The 25,692-nt window shown below is 43.7% G+C and overlaps 1 long non-coding RNA gene across 1 annotated transcript; it reads right to left on the bottom strand.

The window, feature by feature from the left end:
- Positions 1 to 19,903: 19,903 nt before the first annotated feature.
- Positions 19,904 to 25,264, bottom strand: LOC143695093 (uncharacterized). The gene is made up of 3 exons (XR_013184007.1): positions 25,088 to 25,264; positions 21,794 to 21,961; positions 19,904 to 21,128 (listed from the first exon to the last, which is right to left on the bottom strand). It is a non-coding gene; the product is annotated as an uncharacterized LOC143695093 (long non-coding RNA).
- Between the last annotated feature and the right edge of the window lie 428 nt (positions 25,265 to 25,692).

Here is a 25,692-nt window from a genome sequence, read left to right as displayed (position 1 = left end):
GCTGGGTACCACAGTGCTGATGGGGGATGTCCACATCCCCAAGGTGCACCCACAAAGCCAAGCTTGGATTTTCAGTGTGACAGCACCTGTTAATTGTCCAGTCAGGTATTACCCATTAAACATTTACTGCCTATTTCCTGTTCATGTCTGGTGAGCCTCGCAGGAAATTCAGAACAAATTAAGCAGCAGCTGTAATCCCTCACACTCCCAGCAGCCCTGAGATGATAAAATATTAGAAATCAATGCCACGAGCAGCAGCCACTCTTAGAGCAGCAAACTTCCCCCGTGTCCCCAGCCCAGGCAGCCCAGGAGGTGAAATCACTGAGCTGGTATCTCTCCCCTTGCGCTGCCTGTCTCTCCACCCACACTTTTGGTATGTTTGATGGGGCTCTTTCATCCCCCCCACTGTTCCCACACAATTTCACATGTGGTCTGAGCGGGGCACTTCCTGCCGTTAAAAAAAGCAAACCCAAGCCCCCTGCAGGAACAGCCTGCGTGCAGAACACCCAAGTTGACAGAGTGTGAGAGAGAAGGACTAATCCATACCAGATGAGCAACAGCAATAGCCCTACTGAGCCAGGCCAAACACAGAGCAGAAGACAGAACAATCCTTTTCTTCCCCCCCTCACCCTCCCCTGCTCCCTCTTCAAGTGGACACTTCAAAACACTAGGAAAATATTCCAAGGAGCATGGCCCTAGCTTTAAACCGATATTGTTTGGGTTAAGTTGCCTACCATGCAATGTTCTTTCTTCACTTTCAAAATAAACCCTAGGAAGCATTAATGCAAATACTGTATAAACACACATTCATTCCTACATTTTAAAATCTGCCCCGGCGCTCGGGCTTGGGTTGCTGTTTAATTTGATGCGAGAACCAGATGTATCTCCAAATTGCAGATCTTCACAACCTTCTTACATGTAAACAGGAGGAAATGTGATCCATATCTGAGACAGAGACCTCCAGAAAGCAGCCCCTGGAACCCAAGTGCTTGTCCTGCCTTTGGATGTGCTTATCACAGCTCCCATTTCATTCCAGCTCCCAACTATCAGATTGAAGAAAGGAAGTGCACCACAGTCAGATTTTTGGACAAAGCTCAATAAGAGCCTTTGGATTTCAATTTTTTTTTTCTCCACTTAATTAGTTTGGACCTCTTAAGGACTCAGGTTTTGACTTTAGAATAGTCATATATAAGTTATATTAATATATTATAACTCATATTTTCAGTCAAAGAACAAGCTGATATTTAAATCTTATTGTGATGTGATTTTTAAATAGTATTAAACAGGCTTTGAATAAATACAAACACAAAACTTAAATACAAACACATAAAATCAATATATTGTATTATGGCATTCTAATATCAAATTATTCTTTCAACTGTCCTTCTGAAGGACACTGCCCAAAGTAATCTTAGTTCATTGAAAATAAATATGGTTTTGTTAAAACAGTCTGGTTTTAGGAAATCACTTTTAACCTAAATCTTTAAAACTGGACCCTTTTTTTTCTTTTTTTTCTTTTTTTCTTTTTTTTCTTTTTTTTCTTTTTTTTCTTTTTTTTCTTTTTTTTCTTTTTTTTCTTTTTTTTTTTTTTTTTTTTTTCAGCCTCAAAGTGATATATTTTGGGTATAAGACTTCATGAAAAAAAAAGAATCACACAAATGCAGTGAAAAGTAGTCACTGGAAATTTTTGGTTAAAAGGCGTTTTTTTAATTGGAAGAAATCTCAAAAAAATCCCACCATCTTCCCGTAACATGCTATCGATTAAATGCTCAGTTGGGCATTTGAAAATGCAATTACTCACCTGCAGTTTGAGGTGTGGTTTCCAAATGGTTTCCAAACCATTGCTCCCCACAGGCCCCGTGGATCAGCTGGGTCCCTCCTGGATGCCTTTGGGCACCCAGAGCTCCCCAGAGGAACATCTCACCTGGAGATGTCTCATCTAGACCCTGCTGTGCTTCCCAAGGAGCCTTTTGGACCTCCCCAGGATTTTTCCCTTTTTGAAGCCTCCCTGTAAAGCAAATTCAGGGCTCTCAGTAATTACCCAGAGTGGAGAGAGAGCTTTGAAGGATGCACCATCCCCTTATTTCGGTCCTTTGAGCATTGAAGGGAAAACTTGACCCACTCTTAAGAAAACAAGCCCCTGATTTCTGCAGTTCAGGAATTTCCCCCGCCTTGGGTCCAGCTCCAACCTGTGGCTGAGGGATTTATTCCCTCTCCATCCCTGGCAGGTCCTTTCTCCTGCAGGGCTGACTTGGGCTCCTTTTGGCTCTGCCAAAATGATGCATTCCCACAGTGGCCAGAAGGAGCTAAACCCAGCCTGGTGGGTCACAGATCCACTTCCAAAGAAGAGCCTGGATATATTTCTACACAATCCCACAGCCCATGAGAGCTCCTGGGCTGTCACAGCCCAATGGGAGCAAACAGCTCCCACTGGAGCTTGGCTTCACTCTCCGCTCCTCGCAACAGGCCCAGCCACCATCCAAAAGCTGCTCTCCTTTCCCTTTCACATCCCTTCTGTGCTTGTGGACAACAGGAGGATGAAAACTCCCCAAAGGAAGAGCAGAAGCAGAGGCAAGCAGCATTAATCCTGTGTGAGGATGCCTAGGAGAGGATGTCAGCAGGGATACAAATCCAGCTGCTCATGGCAGAGCAACTTAATTCCTCCTCTTGCTGTTTCAGTGGAACAACTCTCCATCATCACTCCTTCCCTCCACCTGGGCCTTTTCTCCCTCCCTGGACCCTCCTTTGCGTGGGAGATGTCACACAGGGACAGGAATGTCCCTGCTCCACACACCCATGCTCCCATCAAAGCTGTGTCCGAGGGACAGCAGGGGTTACCAGGCTCTGTCCCCAACAGGTACCCTCTGTGGGTGACTGCCCATCCAATTCTGGCTCATCAAGGGCTTGGAGGTGAAGGGAACAGCTGGGATGGAGAGAGAGGCTAAACAGAGGAATTGGAGAAGATGGGACTGGCCCCTGTGTGAAGGAAAGCAATGATTTCAGTTTCATACCCACAAGGAAACAGTGTGATTCATTTCTTGCCCATCGTGTCAGGGTGAGGAAAAGACTCTGACAGACCCTGGGGATGATCCTCAGGAAGCTCAGGAAAGACATGAAGGGTGTTGGTGGAGGAGCCATCTCTGGATGCCAAAGCACTACTTCAAGAAATGACATATTAAAGAGTAAAACCTTGCAGACATTTACCTAAAAATGCTTCCAGTCATAAAAGTCCACTGTGGTTGCCCCAGCAAAGTGGTTGGAGTGGAAGATGAGACAAACCTACACCTACTTTTCTTACAAAATTGATCCACATGAGAGAACAGCCAGAAAATCCCAGTGGTTCCTGATTCTAGGAATAATGCCCCACAAGTAATCATGGACAAAATTTCCAGATAGGCATTATAACTGAATTTTTTCCACTTGTGATTAAGATGACTGGTTTCCGTATTTTCTCTTTCCCATCTCCTTTTTTTCCCCCCCAAATCTGGGCATGTTCTTGCTCCTGAAAGCCCTGGGGACACTAGTGTGGTCACAGAATGTGACTCACCACAACATGAGCCATACCTATGGCCCGAGCTCTCACTGCCCAAGTTTTGAGATAATTACAGGACATAAATCACTCACGCAAACGGGAGCAGATTTGTACCCTGAAGCCCGGACACTGAAAAACCAGTCAGCTAAAAAATATTACATATATGTATACATACCTCAGGTCCCACTTCTCCTACCATTGTTTATTGTGCTATCCCACTTTTATGTAAAGAAGGAAAAAGTTCACTGGCAGTTGCTCTTTCCTCTGAACAAAACCCCCATTCTCCATTTTTAAAGCCTGCAGCTGAATAAACCAGAGAACCTGGCCTTTCTTTCCAGGCAGGGGCTGTCAATATTATATGATGCTGGAGAAACATGGGGAGAAGTGAGGCAAGGAATGAAACACCAAGATTTTCTGTTTCAAATACCAAATGTCTGAAGCCAGTGTTAGGCTGTGCCAACACACTGAGGAATGAGTGAAATGTGAAACATGATCTCCCTAAGACGCTGCAAGACACAGAGGCTGGATTCTCAGAGCGTTGCTATTAAAAGCCCATTTGAAACTCTGGGTTCTCCTCTGGGAGGATAACAAGACAGGAAAAAAAAAAAAAAAAGAATTTGCTGGTAAAAATTATATTTAATTCCATGGTTAGGCTGCCTGGGCAGAATATCAGGAACAACAATATTTTCTGGGGGTTTCTCCCTTGTGGGGTTTTCTGCAGGATTTTTGTTGTTATTGGTTCTTGGGGCAGGGGTTGCCTTTCTCCCTTGGGTGCGCAAATGGCCGAAATGTCATTAGCTGCAATAATTAATCTTTGCTTCTGTGCAGCTTGGAGAAGCAGGGCCTTTATTGAATAGCCTTCTATTTAAATGTAAGCCAGATGCCGCTCTCGTAGCCATCACAAACACAAACTATTAGTTTTAGTTCAGGTCACGGCCAGTTGAGTTATTTGAACTTCTCTAAATGCTTGCGCCTCCCAGCTCTCTTGCTGGGGCACCGAGTCTAAATAAGGCAGAAGATGGTCATTTTTAAACCCAACTTTAAAGCCAGCACAGAGCTGTGTTATTAAAACAGAGTAAGGACTTAAAAATGTTCAATTCCATAGTAATAAGATATAACTTTTTTTATTAACTTCTCGTGTTTTCTCTCAGCACGGGTGTTTGCAGCACATTTGTACTCGTGGGCAGGTGGAGGCAGCCTTTATGTTACAAATATTCCCTCTGAAGGCAGGAGAAGATTTTTTGGGAGTTGACGCTCATCATGAGCAAAGCCCACTCAGCTGAGGACCTGGCAGGAACCTCACTGCATTTACACTCACTTTTCACACATTGTTTATAATCCTTATTTCTGACATTCACATACCCAACTCTAATTAATAAAACCACTTCTGCTGGTCAAAGACCTGCTCCAACCTCTCTGGGTGGAGCTTGGGAAGACTCCCAGGCTCTGCCACTCCTCTGAGAGCTTCAGTGAGAAGCAAACTCGGTTTGCTAAGAGCAGCAGCTCCAGAAAGAAAATACATAAAAGTTTTCTTTAGGAAAAAAAAATATAAATAAAATATTTCTTTAGAAAGAAAATATATAAAATTTTAAAGTCAGTACTTGGTGGAGTAGCAGCTATATGGGTGTGAAATTCTACGAAGGATGGTAAGAAAAAAAGGAAAAGAAGAAAAAGAAGAAGAAGAAGAAGAAGAAGAAGAAGAAGAAGAAGAAGGAGAAGAAGAAGAAGAAGAAGAAGAAGAAAAAGAAGAAAAAGAAGAAAAGGGGACTTTATCCCAAAAGGAGATCCAAATCCAAGTGCTCAAACAGATGCAGACAAGTAGTGAGAGATGTTTGCAGGACAATTGCAGTGTACAGACGTGCTCTGTGACACATCCACAAAAAAATTTAGGGTCCACTGGGCTGGGGCTGAGCTCAACAACCCAGGTTTAATAAAGCAGATGCATCATGTCCAGAGCTCCATCCCTGCACGGATCTGGCTATTGTCACCTCAGCAGTGACATGAAGGAGCCTCTTCCTGGTGGGTTTTGCCAGCAGTGACACAGCATGCGCAGAGGATCTGCCTCTGCCATCAGCGGGGCTCAAAGCAGCCCCGAGATTTTCCAATTTCCTGACGGATTCCACGGAATTCAGCCGAGTTTAACTTTCGTTAAGAGCTCTGGCAAGGCTGCGCCGATCATGTCGCTGGGGTAGCTGCTGCATCACTGTAATTGCCATTAATCAAGAGCATCTTGGAGCTGTTGTGCTCAGCTAACAGGTTCCAAATGGCTTCACACTGAAGTGAAAACAAAGAGAGTTTTTCTTTCTCCCCTCTTTGCCTCCTTTTCGCACTTTACGCTGCATATTAAAAAATCTGCTTTCTGGATCCTGATATCAGATAATCTGGCTGTAATTAATGCCTGAGAACATTTGTTCCCCGCCTTACTTTTACAAGAAGGAAGTGTGATATTCAGATTGTTCCTGTTAGAAGGAAAATATATAAAATTGTAAAGTCAATACTTGGTGGAGTAGCAGCTATATGGGTGTGAAATTCTATGAAGAAAAAGAAGCCCAGGGACTTTATCCCAAAAGCAGATCAAAATCCAAGTGTTCAAACAGCAGCTTAATTACTGTAACCCATTATTGAGATGAAGTGATTTCATCCTTGCTGTCCCGTGAAACAGGACCCCCAGCTACTGCATGGTGAGGAACAGATGGAGGGGTGTCAGGAATGATAAAAAGTCCTGGAGTATAAAATGTAACAAATAGGTTTAGGGCGAGGAATGGCGCCGTGCATATCATAAAACCCTGCCAGGCTTCTCGTGTTCCGATAAATCTTGATTTTGTAACGGGATAACTTCAGAGCCCCCTGCCTTGGGTTTCACAAGTGATTAGATCACTGATGTATGGGGCAGGGCAAGGCAGAAAGGAGGAAGGGACACCACTGGGAGGCCTTAAATGACCTCTGCTTGCTGCTCTTGGATACAGGAGAAAAGCCCATGGTGCGGGGTTGTCATTATTTCATTGTTCATTTTGGGGTGGCCTCCTTCCAAGATGGGTTTAACTGGAAACAAATTTGCTGCAGGCTGTGCAAGGGGACCTGTGGAGGAGCTGGAGGGGTGGAGCAGCAGCTCTCATCTGCTGATTTTCCCCAAAATCGTGCAGTTCACCCCCAGGCATGGCAGGCTGAGGAAAAGACTCTGACAGATCCAGGGGATGATCCCCAGAAAGCTCAGGAAAGATGTGAAGGGTCCCCCAGCAGTGGGGTAGAATGCCAAAATGATTTTTCCATTATTCCTCAGTAGGAATGACAGCATCCTCCCACTTCCCTGCTGAGGGGAACACCACCCTAGTTCAGCATTTTCAGTACCATGAATTTATTTTGACATCCCACTTTCACCCCCATTATTTCCCCATTGCATTGCAAAAGTGAAATCTTTTCTCCAACAAAAAAACAAAAAAGCCCTCTTGAGACAGTGATGTACAAACAAGAGAGGCCTCCTTTTAACAAGCAAGGAAAACATTAAGATTCATTTTGGGCAGGGCACCCACCTATTCACCTTTCTTCCTGCTGCTCCTTTTAGCACTGGAAATACCCCCAGGCTCTTGAAATCCTCAAGGTACATTGGCACTGTCGAGGTCAGTAACTCGATCTGGGTGCTAAAAAGACACTAACAGCTCTGGAGGGTAAAGCAAAACTCGTTGATGATTTTAGCAGATGAACCAGGGGACAGGGGGAGGGTCAGCTGGTAAATCCCATACCACCCTACAAAAGATAACCTTTGACTTCTCCTGACTCTCTGAACTGCGCTGCCAGCAAACCCCCGGGTCCTTGTGGGGCCAATAAATCCTGGGGTGCTCATATCAGGGATCCTTTACCCTGGCTGTAAAACATGAGAGTCCCAACCAGCCCAGCAGTTAAAAGTCATTGCTGATAAACTGAGCTCCTTTCCTTCAGAGGGGAAAAGATCCATTTCTGTGCTGGGATGGCAAAATGACACCAAAACAGCACATCCATAAGCCAAGCTCTGTCCTCAGATATGCACGGGCAGCTTGGGAAGTAGTGAGGATGAGGAGGGTTCAGCTGAGGGCAGGGTTTGACCCAAAGCCCCCTCAATCCTTTTGTCCCTGGGACACTCTGCTGAAGGAAACTGTCCCCAGCCAGGCCTGAACACCCCTCAGACAATGAATTCCTTCAAAAGGAAAAATAAGGACCTCAAGCAAGATGGGTTTGAGTTAGGCAAACCAAAAGATGCTGCTATCTTTATTCTGAGGAGCAATCCACGGGGAGTATGGGATGGTGCTGTTTGGAAATTTGTGTTAAAAATGGATTTTCTTCCCAGAACGACGCTGGGATGTGATGCAACTGTTCTGACCAGTGAAAGCTTTCACAGCAGAAGCACAACCTTTCTTTGGCAGGATGGTGAAAGCGCTTCTTCAGGCTCTGGGTGGGAGCCTGAAAAACTGCTGGGAGCAGAAAAACTTTTGGTGGGAGCAGAAAAGCTGCTTTGAGCCGCCTTTTGATCCTGGTCACTCTTCTCCCAAACTGCCCGAGCCTTTGAGGCCTGAACTGCTCAGCCTTCTCTTAAAACAAACCAATAATCACTTCCAAAACTGCCAACTGCCATTCTCTGGGGTTCGGTGGACAGCACAGAAAAAAAATGCAAGGACATTTCCACGTTCATGTCTGTGGTCATCGTCCTGTCCCTGGCTGCTGCCCAGAGGAGCTGGGAATGTGGAATCAAACCCAAACTGGGTCCAGGATGGAGCTCCAGGAGTGCTGTGGGAAGCTTTGGGAGCAGGCAGCTGGATTTAGCAATGAGATTCCTTCAGCCTTGAGTCTTCTGCTCACATTTGGGGTTTTGCAGTCATTTAATTGAATTGAAAACAGACACAAGCACAAGCCCAGATATGCACATGGGAGAGAGGTTTTGTGATGGGTCATGCCAGGAATATTTCATTAATTACTCCAGGATTCCTCTCCTTCCTCTTTTAAATACTTTACTATAAGAGTGAAATAATTACTGCTGTGGACAACAGTTCTATTCACTTTGTAGCCCTTTCATTTCTCCTTTGCTGAAGTGTGATACACCTACTCCACTCAAACTAATTTTTAAATGCTAAGAATGTTGTTTGGCAAAGGCAAATAAGAAGTAAACAGTGGTAATTTCAGAGGTCTTGGCTGCTTTATATCATAATGTGCTTTTACAGCTACTTCTGGCCTCAGTTTCCCCAAATTAGCATTACCAGATCACCAGAGGCACTGCTCATGGAACAGGGGAAGTAAAAATTTTATTCAATATTACGTTGCTCAGTAATGATGGTAATGAAGAATTCTGGTTTATATCATATAAATATGCCAGATTCTTGTCCAAATAACATTTTCCAATAGTTTTTGTTTCCATTTTCCTGATGCTTATGAACATATGCAGCAAACTGAAATGAAGACATTATAGAAGAAAATAAGCAGTAAGATCAAGGGTCATGAGTATTTGCTCTTGCACTGAACCTGAAAGGAAATCTTCCATAAAGAAGTTTTTCCTGAAAGGCCAGTGGGAAGCTAGCAGGAGCATTAAGATGGAAGATAGGATACCTATAAAAAGTTATGTTTCAAAAGAAGGATGTGGGAAGAAAGGAAAGTAGGGAAGGAAATGGCATTTTAAACCATATTAAAGTAAGAAGCGGGTTTCCTAATCCTGAAAGCCTTAATTAGCCCCTTTTTAAAAGTGAAGCAAAATAGATTAATCCCCAAACATTGCATTAAATTCACCACAGTTCCTGCCCTTCTATTTGTGTGGGTAAGAGCTTCACAAAAGGTCTCAGCAATAATAATCATAAAACAAGGACAGCAGCCCAAGAGGCAGCGAGCAGCCCATCAGCAATAAAGTGGAGTGTGGAGCTCAGAGCAACCCTCCAAAAACAAATTAGTTGGTGTGCACAGCCCAGAGCTGAAGGACAACCCAACAATAACAAACCAGTGTGTGCAACCCAAAGCACTCTGGAGCAACCCAACAATAACAAACCAGCCTGGATGCCTGATGGGAGAGGAGAAATTCCGCAAGGAAGTGGATTTGGGGCTGAATTTTCCAAGGGGTTATTATTATTAACAACAGAGAGTTAAACTATTAATGTTTAAATTAAGAATAATACCAGAAGGTATTACCAGAATAATACTCAGCCTTGCTGCCATTGGGTTTAATGAGTCTAGGAATGGGCCCAAAGTACCCTTAAGGGATTTAGCCAGTGAGGAGAACAAATTTTACCTGGAACTAATGAGCCCACCACGGCAAATGGAAATTCTGTTCATCCCTGCTGGATAATGTGAACTGGTCTTTTATGGGGAGATGGAAACTGTTTGAGTCCTGGCACCAGGACTGTGCTTGTGGTAACCTGCTCCCAGATGCTGCTGAGCTGGACCAGGCTTAGATCACCTAAAGAGAGGATGGCTTTCCACCTCGCTGTTTTCCTTCCGTGATGAAATTCCCAGACTTCTCTTCAGATGGGGAAAAAGGAGGATAAATCCTCTGTGGAGCCGCCATAAATCGTGCCTTAATGCATGTACCCCCAGCCAGCATTCCCTCACAAACACACCCCATTCTGTGCATTATGGTGTAAATATATTATGGTTCCTTTTTCAAGGCCAAATCCATCATCCAGGCCTCCCTGAGCAGAACCCTCTGTGTCAAAGCCTGAGCAGAATCTGACTCCTGAGGTCCTGAGCACAGTTCCAAGGCTCAAACATAGCCAGGCTCTTCAAACTTCACAGCCTGAGCTCCTCTCTGACAGAGCTGAGACCTCCCAAAAGCACCTTTTGGACAGCAGAATCCCTCAGCAGGGATCTTTGGGAGAACACGTGGTTAACTGGAGACCAGGGGATATCCAGCCTGGCATATACTCAATAAGAGAAGATGTCAGCTTCTCCCTTTATGTCCTGTTTTGGTGAGAAGTCCAGATCCATTTCTTTGCCCAGAGTCTATAAAATAGCCCCTGTTGTCAGTCTGGGATTGATGGGGAAGAGGTTGGATGGAGTCACTCAGAGATGCAGAATAACATCCCAAATCCCCTGACTGTCCACACAACACAGACATTCTCCTCTTTTTGTCTCTTCTGACCAAGGGATTTGGGAAAACATCCCCATACAGAAAACGTTCTGCTGAAGAGGAAGACCAGGACAGTTCTGGATTATGAAGGCAGGGCAAATATTACAGAGATTTTGTGGGAGCTTTCTCTTTCCCTTGGAAAGTCATAATCCCTGATGTTGTAATCTGTGGTTTGGCTCCCACACACATTTTGCCCAGTGATTGCTGCAGAGTGAGCCTTGATTCAGACCAGTTTAGCTGGAACCAGAATACAGCTGAAGTTGTTTGGAAATTACTTTCGATCTTCAACACTCCAGAGACCTGGCTGGGAACGTTGCAAATAGATCAAGGAAATTAAAAGGAACATTGGGGTCGCTACTAGAGGTCAGCAGAGAAAAGGAAGAGTTGACCCTGATTAATCAGAAACACGATGCTGTTGAGAAGAGAAAATATTTTGGGGTTTAGACTCCTGGCAAACAACAGCAAAATACCAACAACTGCCATTGGATGGATTTTTTTTTCCTTCCAACCAAACCAGAGGAAATTCCTGAACTGACAATGAACAGGAACAATGAGTGAGTCAGTACCACCAGTGCCAGAAATTCTCTGGATTTCCTAGCCAGACTGATGTCTTTGGAAGGTCAGAGTGATACAGAGATACATTTCTATAAAACTTGGGGGTTGAGTATAAGCCAAGTCAAGACACAGATAATGAAGGTAGAAATATTCCAGCTACCCATAAAACATCAGATCTTTGGAGAGAGAGAAGACACACTTTCGCCCTCACTCTTTCCCAATTTTTTTGCTCATTTATAACATTATGTTGCTTTTAGTTTTATATGAAAGGTGCTCAGATGCTGTCTCTGATGACAACCCTGTAAAAACACCAAAAGAGAGCTGTGGGAGGATAATGCTAAGAAATCCTATTAATATTTTAATCCCGTCTATTCTGATTCCAAGATTATTTTTTTTTTTCATTTTGTAGAATGGGGCCCTGGTAATACCTGACACCAAAGAGCCAGAGGTAATATAATATTGCTTTCCTTTTTTTTCAGGAGTGTTTATACCTTGCCATGGTACATCCTAGATCTATTCATGCTTATCTCTAATCTTCATCAACATAATTGTGGAAAAAATCCCGGAATGTAGGGTTTTTCTGAAAACCAGGCCAGGTACAATCACATATAGAAAGAAGTCTAATCAGCATAATTGGCATCAGGGTCCAAATTTCATCCATCTGGCGGTTCATGCTGAGTTTGGGTGGTTTCTGTTCTGCACCCAAGGGTGCCACAGATCCAGGGTGACACCCTGCCACCAGCTCAGGAAGCGCTCCATAAATGATGCAAGCCCAGGAAGTGAGGCAGAAATGAGCAGCCAGATGAGAATGTGATTTTTAAATCCTAATGGGAGCCTGTTCTCTGTGCAGAACATTCCTGCCATACGTTGCTCATCTGTTTACTTGCTATTAATTTAAATGCAAAACTGTGAACAATATCTCTGGGACTTTTTTCCCCCTGGTAGCTGTAAAGTCGCAAAAATCCCAGTTCCCAGTCCCAGTGTCACACTGTTAATGTTATTGCGAGGCACTCACACGATGGATAGAAGCTCTGAAGATATCCAGATGCACCAAGCAGATACACAACGTGATATTATTGCTGGCATGCTCCAAACCTCATTACTTACAGCAAGTATCAATGGAGGAGTGACCTCCTTGCAATGTGAACACAACCAGAACCCACAGCCCCAGGCCCCCTTTTTTTCAAACTGTAATTTCCTAATCTCGCACCACTGGACCCAAACACGCAAATATGCAACAATGGATGGAAAGAGAAGAAGGCTTCACTGTATGAGTGTTGGATTAGGAGAGGAATGGCTGGAAAACCCAAATTGTAGCAGGAGAACATTCCAGCCCAGGGATCTGATGACACTGGGGCCGAGCTCTGCTCCTGTGGTTTGCAGTACCACCAGCTGGGTAACCTTGGGCTGGAACCCAACCCGTGGCTTGTTTTCCCCCAGCACAATCAGCACAGCCACTGCTCTGCTGAGATAAAGATGAAAAAGTTTAACCTGGGGAAAAAACAAGCGGGGTTTTTTATTGTCATTATTTTGTTTCTCTCTGAGATTTCAAAGGCTGCAGCGGGAGCAGAAGGCATCCTCTGGAACACGCCGCCAGGAACAGGGAGTTGATACAGATGTATTGATTTAATCAGCCTGCATGACAGCATTTATTTATGCAAAACATCTGTGACAAAAACGTGGCACTTTGAAGGTGCAGTGATATGTGCCTGGTCCTGCCTGGCAGGTTAAAATGTGTGATAAGGGCACCCAGCCAGCTTGGAAGGGCTGATTTTAGGGTGTTGTTTGCTTTATGTATCACCTATATCCATGTTATTCAGGATAGCTCACAGGCCAGGAGGCTTTAAAAGCTTTTTTGCAGTAAGTTTTAAATAATTAATTCAAAATTGCCACCCAGCACACCAGACTGACATGGGCAAACAAACCAGAAAGCACAAATATTATAGGGAAAAAAAGAGGAAATATTAAAGCATGTGTTTTCTGTTCTCGATTAGACAGAAATTAAAGAGTTTTTAATCCATGGGAAGGCAAAATTGGTCTGCAAATTTGAGAGATTACATGATGGAAGACAATGTGAGATTGTCATCTCTTCAGCAACAGCATGAGAAAATATTTGGAGTTCCTACGTACACCAGCAGAAGTTTACATGATAAATCAGTAGCTTGAGTGCTTCCAGAATCCTGGTACAGATGAATGTGTTGAAACTATTGTTTCTGTTGTCTTTTTAATGCTACTGGGAAGCTTTTTGTGGTAAAGCCACAGTTATTGCCAGCTACATTATTACAGTCTCAGTCTAACATCTGCAATTACTAGGGAGTAAACGGTTCGCATCCCATATGAAATATAAAAAAAAATGAGGAACAGATTTTGCTGTTATTCTCCCTCCCTCCGAATTCTGTGACATTTTTTACTGTTTAATCGTGCCTGGGCAGTTTAAGGGTCTGGGAGCAAAGGAATCCAAAGGGTTCATTTACAAATAGTGATGGCTAAACATCAAAAAAAAAAAAATTAAAAAGAAAATTAAAAAAATAAAAAAAGGAAGGGGGAAAATTTGGTGGTTCAGAAAAAATTTGAGATGATAATCAGGAATCTATGGAAAATCTCTCTAGAGATCACATTTTATTGGTTTCCTCTTCCGTGTCCTGCTCATCCAAAGGTGCTGCTTCTCCCTGTCCATGCAGATCTCCCTCTCCAGCCACCCCCTCTTAGCAGCACCATCCACCACCCCACTCTGCCCATTTTCTTCCTCACACGGAGCTGGGAGGAGATCCCACCGTAAAGATCCGTCCAGCTTGCTCATTTCCTTGCTTCAAAGCTCTCCTTTAACATTTTCTTCTGCCACAGTGCCTACAAGGAACAATAAAATCCATAAAAAGTTGCATTTCCTGCCATGAGGAAATAATTTTGCCAATATTTATGAACAGTATTGACTTCGGTGTGGTTGCTCAGAGAGCAAAGGGCACCAACCATGCCAAAATTTGATTTTTGCCCTATTTTAGGTGCTTTTAGGAGGAATTCTGCTTCACAAGGTATCCAAGAACCTGGACCCTGTAATTCCTTATCCTAGCTGGGATGTTTTGGTCCCTTCAATGAGACACACGGAGCTTGCTCTCAGTTCTGGCACAACATGTCCTTGAGGCAAGGCTTCATTTGTGGGGAAGCCCAAGCCAAGTAGGGTGGGTTCCAGCCTTTAAAAAATATATGAAAAAACTGTGTTTATGGTGCTGCCAAGATGTGTTGCTTCTGCATTTCCATGGCAACCCCGGGCAGGCACTGGCCAGGGAGCCCTCGTGGTGACGCCGTGAGCCCCAATTCCACCCATTGGACATTTCCAATGCCAAAAGATACTCCAGAAGTAGCCAGTGCAGGCCTTAACACACACAGGATTTCCAAAATGCTTTCACATCTTCAAAGCGCTGTGCAAACAGGAGTTAATTAAATTTTAATTAATGTCTTTGCAGGTAAAAGGTTTCTCATTTTGCTTTTAGTCGATGTTCATTCGTGGCCAATGGAAATCATCTGAGACCCCAGCCAAAACACTTTCAGGGTAAACAGACTCTGATTTGCTGCATGCATTTAGCTAAGAGCTGAGTGAACACTTTTTTTGTAAATGTATTTACTTATCCTTTTTTTTAAAAAAAAAATACTATTTCCCTTTTTTTTTTCCTTCCCTGCACAAAGATAAATAACTAGCAAGCTGGAACGAAATGACAGAATATATGTAAAACTGAGGGGAAAGGTTAAATACCAAAGTGAAATTGGGCATTAAAACAAAAGTCCATTCTCGGGGTGTAAACGAAGTGTCCAACCCTTTCATCAAAAGTGTTTACAGCTTATTTTTGTAATGTGAGTCTAAGTGGATAATGTAGCACACAGCAAGGGGCTGTGCATAAATACGGCCCTGTTTGGGATTTTAAAAATCATAACAGCCTTTGAAATATGAAAATCTTGAGTCTTGATGCAATCCATATTATTGAACTGATGCCAGCACCTCCATGGGTTTGATTAGCTTGCAGCAATCCAGGGATTTGATGGAGACCTGATTTAAGAGCACAGAATTCGTAGGGTGGCGATGAAGTGACACAAACTGTGCAAAGATTCAGAAAGGTGAGGCTTGCTTCCTCTTTCCCTGCTATGGCTTCAGTGGAAGTGCTCACTCTTGGAGTTCTTTGGACAATCAGCTCATTTAAGACCGAAAAAATTATTCCAGAATCAAAATGGGTCTGAGAAACTCAAGGTTTTCAAAGTAAAGCCTTCATCTTGCAAGATTAGCAAGAAAATGTCCAGGTGCCTGCAGGAGATCGCAGCTTTCATCTGCCCATCTGCTATTTTTTTTTTTTTTGTTTAAATTCAACATGTCAGTGTTAAAAGCTCCTTTCACTTTTTGGCACAACAGCTTTGTCAAAGACCTCTCCTTGCTCCACCCATGGAAACATCCAGGTTGGATGGGGCTTGGAGCAGCCTGGGATAGTGGGAGGTGTCCCTGCCCACTGCAGTGGGGTTGGGACAAAGTGATCTTTATGGTCCCTTGCAATCCAAACCATCCTGTGGTGCTCTGTCCCTGCTTATTGCATGGGGTTTGGACTAGATGACCTTTAAGGTCCCTTCCAAATCAAACTATTCCATAGCTCTAGGACTCTAGGATTCGAGGATTCAATCTGCTGCATGATTCCTGTTGGAAAAAAAACCACCAAGGACCCCTCAATGAGATGTCAAACAGGGGCACAGGACCTGCTCTCAGCCTCCACTGATGGAAGTGGTTTTGAGAGAGGAACGTGGGTCCCAGTGCCAGGGAGGAATTCCACGTTTCACTGCCTCTGCCAGCCCTAAACATCTCCCAGCAAGAGAGCTGGGCCTTGTGGGGCTGTGGACATTCCCCAGCCCATATGGACTCCACCTGCGGTTTGGGTGCGCCGCAAAGACAGCACGGGAATTCTCACCCACATTTGGGAATTCTGGCCAAAAACCACTTCAAGAAAGCTGGGCCTGGACCAGCTAGTTCTGCATGGGCTGATGTTTGGGCTGGGAATGTAAATGATGCTTCTTCCCCCGTTTATCACACCTTGTGCTCTCCAGACTGCAGCACGCGGGGGGGTTGCTCTGGCAGGGTTAGCTGAGAAATATTTTGAAAACCTGGAAAGACAGAAGACTCAGCCTTCAGAAACCCATGTTCTTTTGTGACTGAGCTTTCTGGATGCACTCACTGCATTTTTAACAACAAGACCATTGGCAAGGTTTTCTAAAATCGTTGGTTTCCTGCACCAGAAAACAAAGAAAGCCAAACCCTTTCCATTGAGCTCGATTGTTCTTGTTCCTTGCTTTGCTGCAGGAAGCATGAGAAGCCAATATCTTTAATAACTGGGATCCAAGCAGCTTTCTCACATCTCCTTGATGTTTTTTTCAGATCAATTTATATAAAACATTTTGCAAATTCTGGTCAAGTTTACCATTAGGAACAATTCCCGTTATTCATTCAATGTTTTCCTTTGTTTAATTTAATGGGATTTCTCCGAAATGTCTTCTTATGTCAATCAAAACAATGCCTTTCCTTTCCTAGTGGTTTACAGCCCTCATATACATGCAGACAGTTATCACATCCTCCCTTAGTCATAATTTGGCCAACTTAGCCATATTTAGGTATTTTAATCTTTTCTCGTAAGCCATTCCCCTTTGGCTCCTCATTACTTCTATTACTTTTTAAATTTTTTTTTCCTTCTTTCCCCCAAGAATTCTCTCTGGGGTGTTGATTCCTTGCTGAGGTTCCCTGAGGGAAGCAGCATTCAAGAAATAAGATGATCACCATGAGGATAGTTTGGAAAGCTGTTATCCCCATGGTTGATTCAGCTCCATCTCCCCTTCTGGAGCCTCATAAAGGACAAGTTTTCCACTGCCATGTCCTAGAACCAGCAGAGATCAAATGTTCTCCTCAGTGGTGGCCACATCCCCTTCATGCACAGAGATTTTTTCTTCTGGAGGTGGCTTATCCTGAGTTGTTGAAGCTCTGCCAGTCATTCATCTCCTGTGTTTTTCCCCAGTGTTTTCCCCCATCTGCAAGTCCAATGCACATTTTGTTAGCTGTGTCCTCCAAGGTATCCATGAAGAAATTAGATAAAGCCAGGCTTAACGCACTTGCCTCTCCAAGCAGCACCTCCTTCATCTCCTCAAACGTGACATCTCAAACTTCATCCTGGTTTGTGATACTCCAGCCAAGGCAGAGACCACAGACAAGTACTCACATCCAGGCCAGACTGAGTCAAGCTTTCAATTCAGATTTTATGGGACTATCAAACGCTTCACTAAAACACAGAGAGATTTGCCCAGAAACCATCGTAGCTGTTTTAATCTTCCTGCTCAGGCAATTAGAGTTGGAGGAGCTGGTTGCAAGATTGTGAATATCTCTTATGGAGGTCTCTGCTGGTTTAGAGCCAAAAGGAATGTTTTTAACTGAGCTTTCCTCCCTACTTAAAATGCCCTGAGCTCCAAACTCCACACTGGAGTTTGGTAGTCAGAGGAAACCTGGGCACAACTCCTTGACCTGTGATTTTCAGATGCAAAGTAAGGTGAGCCTGGTCACCAAATCAACCCCATCAGTGCCCTGCTGTGCATTAAACACCTCCATTTGTCTCTTGGTGGCCCTGCACAGGTTCTTGGAGCCAAGACTGGCAGAGGGACTTGATGTCTACCCATGTAGACCTGCCCCTACAGCACCTGTGGGCTGCCCTGGGTCACCTCAACCCAGAGCAAAGGAAATCAGGACTGGGAAGGGAGAAGCTCAAGACCTGAGGCCGCTCTGTTTTGGCTTGTCATCACCTGACTTAATAGTTAACATTATTATTACATTTAAGAGAGAACATAAGGAATGCATTTGTCTGGAATTACTTATCACTTGGAAGTCTAGGCTTGCAAGGAGATATGAACAGCTTTAGCAGGTCAGGCTGGAGGCCCATGCCAAATAACCTCCTATCTGCAACAGTAGTGAGAGCCCAGCAAAGAGCACAAATGTAGGTCAGGCCTACAGCAACATTTCCCCCCAAACACTTGCCCAGCTTACAGTGGTTTCTGGCTCAGGCACTTTCTGAACCAGACGTGGAGCCTTTCTGTTTAATACAAAACCCAGATGGATTTTAAAAACCTCCGATGAGTTTTTTCTTTCACGAATGCATCCAGTAAATTTTAAGGCTCCCAGGATCCCGTGGCAAGGGGTTCCGCGGGATGACGAAGCACGGCGTGGAGGATTGCTCCTGCTCCCTTGGAACTGCCAGCCACCAGCTTCATTTCATGCTTCTGAGTTCTGTGTTGGAGGCAGAAACAGCAAACAGCTGCCTGCTACTCTCTCCTTGTCCTTCCCAATTCCTGAGGAGGCCATCAGATCCTCTCACTCATCTCTCTTCTGGCTGAAGAAACAGAATCCATTTAATTGTTGTCACTCTCAGGACTAAATCTTTGATTACCCTTGGCACCACCCTCTGTGTTCCAGCTTGACAGGTTCCTTTAGGAGCTGGGAGATTTCAGGTATTCCAGGTGGAGATGCACCAAAGTTTATAAAATAACATATTTCCTTTCTATCTATCTATCTATCTATCTATCTATCTATCTATCTATCTATCTATCTATCATCTATTTATCATTCTATCTACCCAACTATCTATCTAAACTATCTATCTATCTATCTATCTATCTATCTATCTATCTATCTATCTATCTATCTATATCTATCCAACTATCTATCTAAACTATCTATCTATCTATCTATCCAACTATCTATCTAAACTATCTATCAAAACTATCTATCTATCTATCTATCTATCTATCTATCTATCTATCTATCTACCTATCTACCTATCTCTCTATCATCTTCTTAATTTCTGAATAGTTTCTAACATTCACTTGGCTTTCTGAGAGCCACAAGTCCAAGCTGTTTCCCAGGATAATCACCCTCCATCTCTCCTTCATGATTACAATTAGTTTAGAGTGTAAGATTTACTTCAGAGCATTTCCAGAACCCTCCTCCCCTGTGTACATCACTTGACATTTATCTGTCCTGAACTTCACCTGATGTTTTCTCACTCAGCCATGGACTTCCAGATGGATTTTTGGCATCCCATCACAGTCACCTTTCATCTTTAGCCCCTGAATGGTTTAGTATTATCAGCAGGGTGGACTCATCAGTCTGTCTCCATCCTCATATAAAGATTTCTTCTCCCTTTTTCCTTAGTTTGACACTGGATCCTAATCCATCTGTCAAGTGGAGTGACCCATACAGAACTATGCCATTAGTGACTGCTGAAACGCCTTGGAAAGCATCTTTCCCTGCTAGGATGAGTGATGTGGGAAGAGAAGTAGAAAGAAATTTCCTCTTATTCCTGGAAATAAATGAGAATTGTTCTAAAAGTCTGCAGACGTCTGGCTATTACATCATCTGAGGCTCTGGAGCTTCCAGCTAGCAGTCCCTTAACAAAGGAGATGCATTTCCTTCAAGGAATTCCACCATTTACACATCTGATATTAATTCTTATTGGGCAAAAACAAGAATAGGCACAAGTGACTTTTCCAGTTGATGTTTACTTTTTCCCAGGCCACAAAACATCCATTGACTGTGAAACTTCAATTTGCTGCATAACAAATGCCTGCTTTCGTAATAGGTTAATAAAGCTGTTTCACAAATAACAGCACGAGAAGCTACAGATGTTGACCTAAGGGAGGAAAAAAAATAAATACAAGCAACATTCGGGTTTAATTTGATTATTTATTAAATATTTATTGCAGTATCTGAGAATGGAAGGAATTTCATTCTGCCCAGCTGGTCATTCTGAGCTGTTGAAGTCAGCAAAGGGATGGCTGGCAAGGAGGAGATCTTGTGCCTCCTGGGAGCTCTAAATTGCACTTTGAGGCTGCAATTTGGTTCTTTGCTCTTATTTCCCCATCCTTGAGGCAAGAAGGGTATTTTTTTGCTCACTTACGCGGGAGAAAACTTTAATTTAGAAAGCGTGGAAAGCACAGAAATCCGAATTTTCAGTAGCCTTGCCCAATCTGGGTGGTTATAGATGAAATGAGCCAGGAGAAAGGCCTTGATCCTGGGGTGTGAGAGGATCATCCCAAGGTTGTAGCTCTTGGGAGGATCCCTGGGCATTCCCTGGGAGCTCTGCTCACATCCCCATGCTCAACCAGCAGATTTTCTGGATGAGCAGAAATTGTGGCTGAGCACACAAGGGAATATTTGAGCTGGGAAAGAGAATTAGATGTTGATTACTGTGTAAATATTGCCCCCTCTGAAGCGAGCAGTCTGTGTTTGGGCAGGATCAGATACTCTTTGCTCACAGTTTGAGGCACATCATGAGTTATTTTGTGTTCCTGCCTTTGGGAACACAATTCCACTATTGCAAAGGGCCAGCTGAGGTAAAGGGCAGGGAAATTGGGATGCAGATGCCCTATGGCCACAGCCTGTGGTCCAGCTGGAAAATCCCTATTTTCTGCTATAGCACAACCCAGCCATCAGCTGGGTGGAAAGGGCAGGGACATCTGGATATTACCAGGGAAGTTCTCTCTGCCATGCCCCATGCCTTCTTGCTCCTCTGTGGAGTCTGAGAAGCTCAGATCTGAGCTTTATTCCTGCCTGGGAAGTCTTTATTCCTTCCCTTTCTCCATATCCAGTAGGGTAATAAAGTCAGGACACAAGGAATTTGATCAATGTTGTGTTCCACCCCTGCCACACATGCCAGTGCCCTGCATTTAAAGGCTGGGAAATAAACGTTTATTTTTCCTATCATTTATCCAAATCCTGGTGTTTTTCCTAAGCAGCATCTGTTGCAGGGAGAAGTCAGTGGGCGTCAGTGTCATTCAGGATCAGACCAGGACAAGCAGGGCTCTCCTACGTCAGAGCTTTCCAGGGTTTTACCACATTTGGATGCAGCGAGGAGCAGAGATCTGGCACGGGTTGCTCTTCCTCATCCTCTGTGGGTGTCACTGAGACAGAACACAGAGAGCATCAGCTGCAATAAATCCCCAGATGTGCTAAGTGCCACACAATGGAAATGCTTTCAGCAAACTGTCAGGGGGAAGAGACTTCACTGGCAGTAGGGAAGGGGCAGCTGCCTCTCTGCTGAGTTTGGCAGGTTGGGTTTTACAGCTGCTCCCCAACCTATTGCAATTCATTTCTCTGCTCCATCCCTGTCCTGCCCCTGCTGCAGACAGAGCTGTGCTGAGGCAGAGACCTCAGAATGAGGAGCTTCATCCTCCCCAGGGATGCTGGAGCTGTGACAGCAGCACCAGGGCTAAGAGCAGTTCCTGAGAGTTTAAGGGTTTGGGCAGATATTGTAACAAAGATCTTTCTGCTCATGCGAGGACAAGTTTTTTTTTAAGGGCAAAAAAAAAAAAAAAAATGAGATATTTGGCCTTTTCTGAATTGCCACCCTCCAGAAAGAGCAGCAGCTGCCTGGGTCAGGATCAAGTGTATGGAAAAAGGGAAGAAAAAGGACATAGCTCTGACTCCAAGCCTGCTGGAAGCTTTTCCATGCCATGCTGAACCCTTGGCTGCTCTGCCCTCAGCAGAGGGACAGATGTGTTTTTTATGGCCACAGATAACTTTCTTCAGAACATGAAACCCCAGAGATAAAAAGGCCTTTATTTACAAGTGCTGGAGCAGCGAGGTTGCAAACTGCATCCCTGAGGCAGCCAAGGTTTCTGTCCAGGGGTGGGAGCAGATTGGGCACTCAGTGGCATTGGAAATCATCCATCTCATTTTGCCCCTGGCACTTCTGGGTTCTTCTGCACTCCTCACTGAGTTCTGTGAATTTCTCCTGCACAGAAAGAACAGAAATTTAGTAGAATCCAGCTTTTCACTCCTCCCAGGCAAGCTTGATTCTAAAATTTTTTGGGGAGGTTCAATAACTTGGAAAGTTTTGGGCCATGGATCAGGGAGAGGAGTCCTGCAGTGCCAGCTCCCCTGGCACAAGGGGATGAGACCCCTGTGTACCCCCATCCGTCCAGACTGGAAAATCCCAGAAGATTTCTGGCCTCTTAAATGGCATTATCTGCAAATAACTCCACCCACTGATTCTGTGGGGGTTTTTTGTTTTCTATTTGTTTTGTTTTGGGGTTTTTTTTTGGTTTGGTTTGGTTTGGTTTGGTTTGGTTTGGTTTGGTTTAGCTTGGTTTGGTTTGGTTTGGTTTGGTTTGGTTTGGTTTGGTTTGGCTTGGCTGGGTTTGGTTTGGTTTTTTTTGTTTTGTTTGGGGTTTTTTTTTTGTTGTCTTGTTTTGTTTTGCTTGTGTTTTTGTGGGGGTTTTTTTTGGTTTTTTGTTTTTGTTTTTGTTTGTTTGTTTGTTGGGGTTTTTTTCTGGGAGGGAGTACATTTAAAGAAGAGTTGCCTTTTTAAAGGTTCCTGAAGGAGCTTCCTTTCACAAGCCCACACTCCAATTCATTCCTACAAACTCATCTATCTGGGAGCCTTCCCACTTCACTTCTTTCCACGGAGAAAAAAGGGAAAGGCTGAGGAGGGAGGCTTTGAATGCCTGTAAAGCCAGAACGAGCAGCATCAGCACGAGCTCTTAAACCAGGAGGACTTGCAGCCCTGTCTCCCAGGAGGGAACGTTCCCGGGAATGCCACGTTCCCAGCAGGAACAGCCTCATTTGCATGATGGCAGGACATGGAGCCCCGGCTTGGGCTGGAAGGGTTGAGCAAGCCTGGTGTGACAACATGGGCCTTGTTTCCAGACCCTGCTCAGACTGAGCTGACCCTTTCCAGACCCTGCTCCCAATGGAGGCTTTGTGGGAAGCCCACGGCAAGGAATAAAAGAGAGAAAAGGAGGCAAAGAGCATTTGAGCCTTCCCTGACTCCAGAATTCCTGTAGCCCCTCAGAGTTCTCTGTTTTCTAATGGAGCTGGTGAGGTTTCTGGCTATTCTGATGATTATCAAATTGTGGAATGGGCTTTTTTGTAAATATAATTTGTCTATTTTTAGACAATAGAATCTTTGTCTATTTCTTGTCTATTATCGTCAATCCTTTGTCTATTTTTAAAAAATAACAAAATCGACGTTTGAAAATTTGTTGTTTTTCTACACAAACACAATGCCAAAGCACAGTGCTATTAACGTGGGGGTGAGACATCAGCTGACACGGGCTGTGTCAGCCACAAACCGCTGATAAATCCAAAGTACACGGAGGAAAATATCATTATCAGGCCAAACTGCGCTCTCCAAATGCAGGCTAAATTATTCCATGATTCCTGATTTTGCAAGATGATAAAATTCATGTTCTTATGAAAGTTCAGCCTCCAGCTTGTAAGGAGTCCAGTGCTGAGCTCCAAATCCCTTTACAGCAGATAGAAATGAGTCATTAACTCCAGCAGGGCTTGGATCAGGCTCCTCTCTGGGAAACTCCTTAAAAAATGATGGGAGTTTGCACATGGACAATCCTCAGGAATAATCTCTGTGTTTGATTTGTACACTCATGTGAAAACTGAAAAGCAGGGAAGCTGATTTTTTTCCCGGGAGATAGAAAAATAAGGAGAAAATTGTGTCCTAATGGAATAATTAATCCTCCTTGTGGGATGAACGTTTCCAATCAGAGGAACGATTTACTGTGGGCAATGGTTTTAGGAGCACAAATCCCACAAGAGATAATAAGATTTCACTTTGAATTTAGCAATATTCCTTTAAAAACACCTTCTCTTGTCCTCCTCTTGTACCCATAAAGCTGCTCTTATGGGTACAACATTTATGGATTATGTATAAAAAGAGGAAGGATAATAAGCTCTACTCATTAAAAAACCAGAAAATTTTATGCATTTCAACAAATAATTAAATATATTTTCTTTGTGTTCAGCTTGAATGTCATTTAACAATCATTTTAGCTACAGGAAATTACAAGTAAGATTATTTTTTCCTAGGGTTTGGGGTTTTTTTTTGGTAAAACAAAATAAAAAAGTAAGATACATATCTTTTGCTGCATGAACGATGCCGTTAAATACAGCAATGTTTTACAAATTGCAGACAGCTAAAAGTAAGTTAATAATAAAATATAAATATAGAGCTAAAAGTTTCTCCTTTTCATGAATAACTCTGATGTCATATATACAAATATCTAATCACTATTAATGATTTTTTAAAGTACTGTACTGTGATTTTAGAATGGAACTGATATCTACAACCTTGACGGGAAGATAATCCCTTTCTTAGTGTTTGTATCACTGTAAACCACTGGTTTTAAATGCTATTTCATCCTGAGAAGAATATTTTATAATGTTAGATTTCCATAGATCTTGTGGCTCTTAATGTGTTCTGTGATTTACGACCCATTTTGTTTTTCAGATCTGGAGTTCTGCGCTTCAAAGAAATATTTTGCCAGTGTTGTTATTCCCTTCTAAAACTCCATTTCAGTGGTAATGTATTTTTAAAGAGTGAAGCCCAAGAACAGAAATAGCACGGATTTTTTTGAAATCTATACAGCCTTGTATAGTTTTCACGTACAGCCTAACATTCATCATCATCTCCCCGCTGCTTTAGAACCACTAAATGTTATTATTCCCCTCTTTTTCTGCTAGGTAGGAATATTAATGAGATATCATTTCCCTGCTTTTGTAAAAACCTCTCTCCGGTTGCTTGTTCAGCAGATAAAAACTCCAAAAATCAGTGAGCAGCGAGACCACTGCTGAAACCCCATCCCCTGAGCCCAGCTTTGTAAACTCACAGACCACGCTCCACATTTCACCCCTGCTCCCTGATTTGCTTCCCGCTGCCCCCAAATTCCAGCAGCCAAAATTCCCCCCCAATCCCACCCCTTTTACTGTCGAAATATCCAAAACTTTACTGAGGCAGGTCAAAAAAATCACCACAAACAAACAATCTGATTGAACCCCAGCGAAAAAAACCCTCTTAGACATCAGATTTCCTGAGCTTTTTCCCCCCTCTCACTGCTCTACTTACTTGTAATTATGTCTGGGGCCATTCCTTCCTATTCCACGGGATAAACTGGAATATTCTGCTCGGCAGTTTTGTCTCGAGCTCTTTAAACACCAGAGACCTTAGAAGCAAACAACCCTTTTTTTTTTCTTCCCTGCCTGTTATGAAATTTTAATGATCTTCCAAGGCTCTCGAAATCAAACCAACTTTCTTCCCTCCCCCTGCCCCAACAACTTGGCTCCTTTGTACCTTTTGTTTCAGAACTGTGCCCAAACTAAATACACCAAACCAGGAGGGAACTCCAGCTTTAAAACAGGGGTTAAAGTGGCCCTTGTTTTCCTGCACCTCTTCCCACTCCTGGAAAATGCAAAATGAGGGGTTTTGCTTGGGGAGCGTTGGAAAAAAAGGAGCTTGGGGAGTGGAAAGTGGAGCAGGGATGAGGGCTCAGGGCAGAGAGTCCTCAAAAGGGGTTTCATGGAGGGGACGTGGGCCAAGCAGCTTTGTGATGGATGTGTTTATCCTGAAAACTAAGGTCCCATTCAGCGGGGCTGGGCGGGAGAGGTGCCCGGGAGGACACGGGGCTCTGTTAAGGAGCCTTGTTCAACCCTTCCCTCCAGTGCCAGGGCAAG

This window comes from Agelaius phoeniceus, chromosome 12 (genome assembly GCF_051311805.1).
Source record: "Agelaius phoeniceus isolate bAgePho1 chromosome 12, bAgePho1.hap1, whole genome shotgun sequence".
Taxonomy (NCBI): domain Eukaryota; kingdom Metazoa; phylum Chordata; class Aves; order Passeriformes; family Icteridae; genus Agelaius; species Agelaius phoeniceus.
The sequence above is the reverse complement of the archived record's forward strand: the minus strand, read 5'-3'. Positions and strand labels throughout refer to the sequence as shown.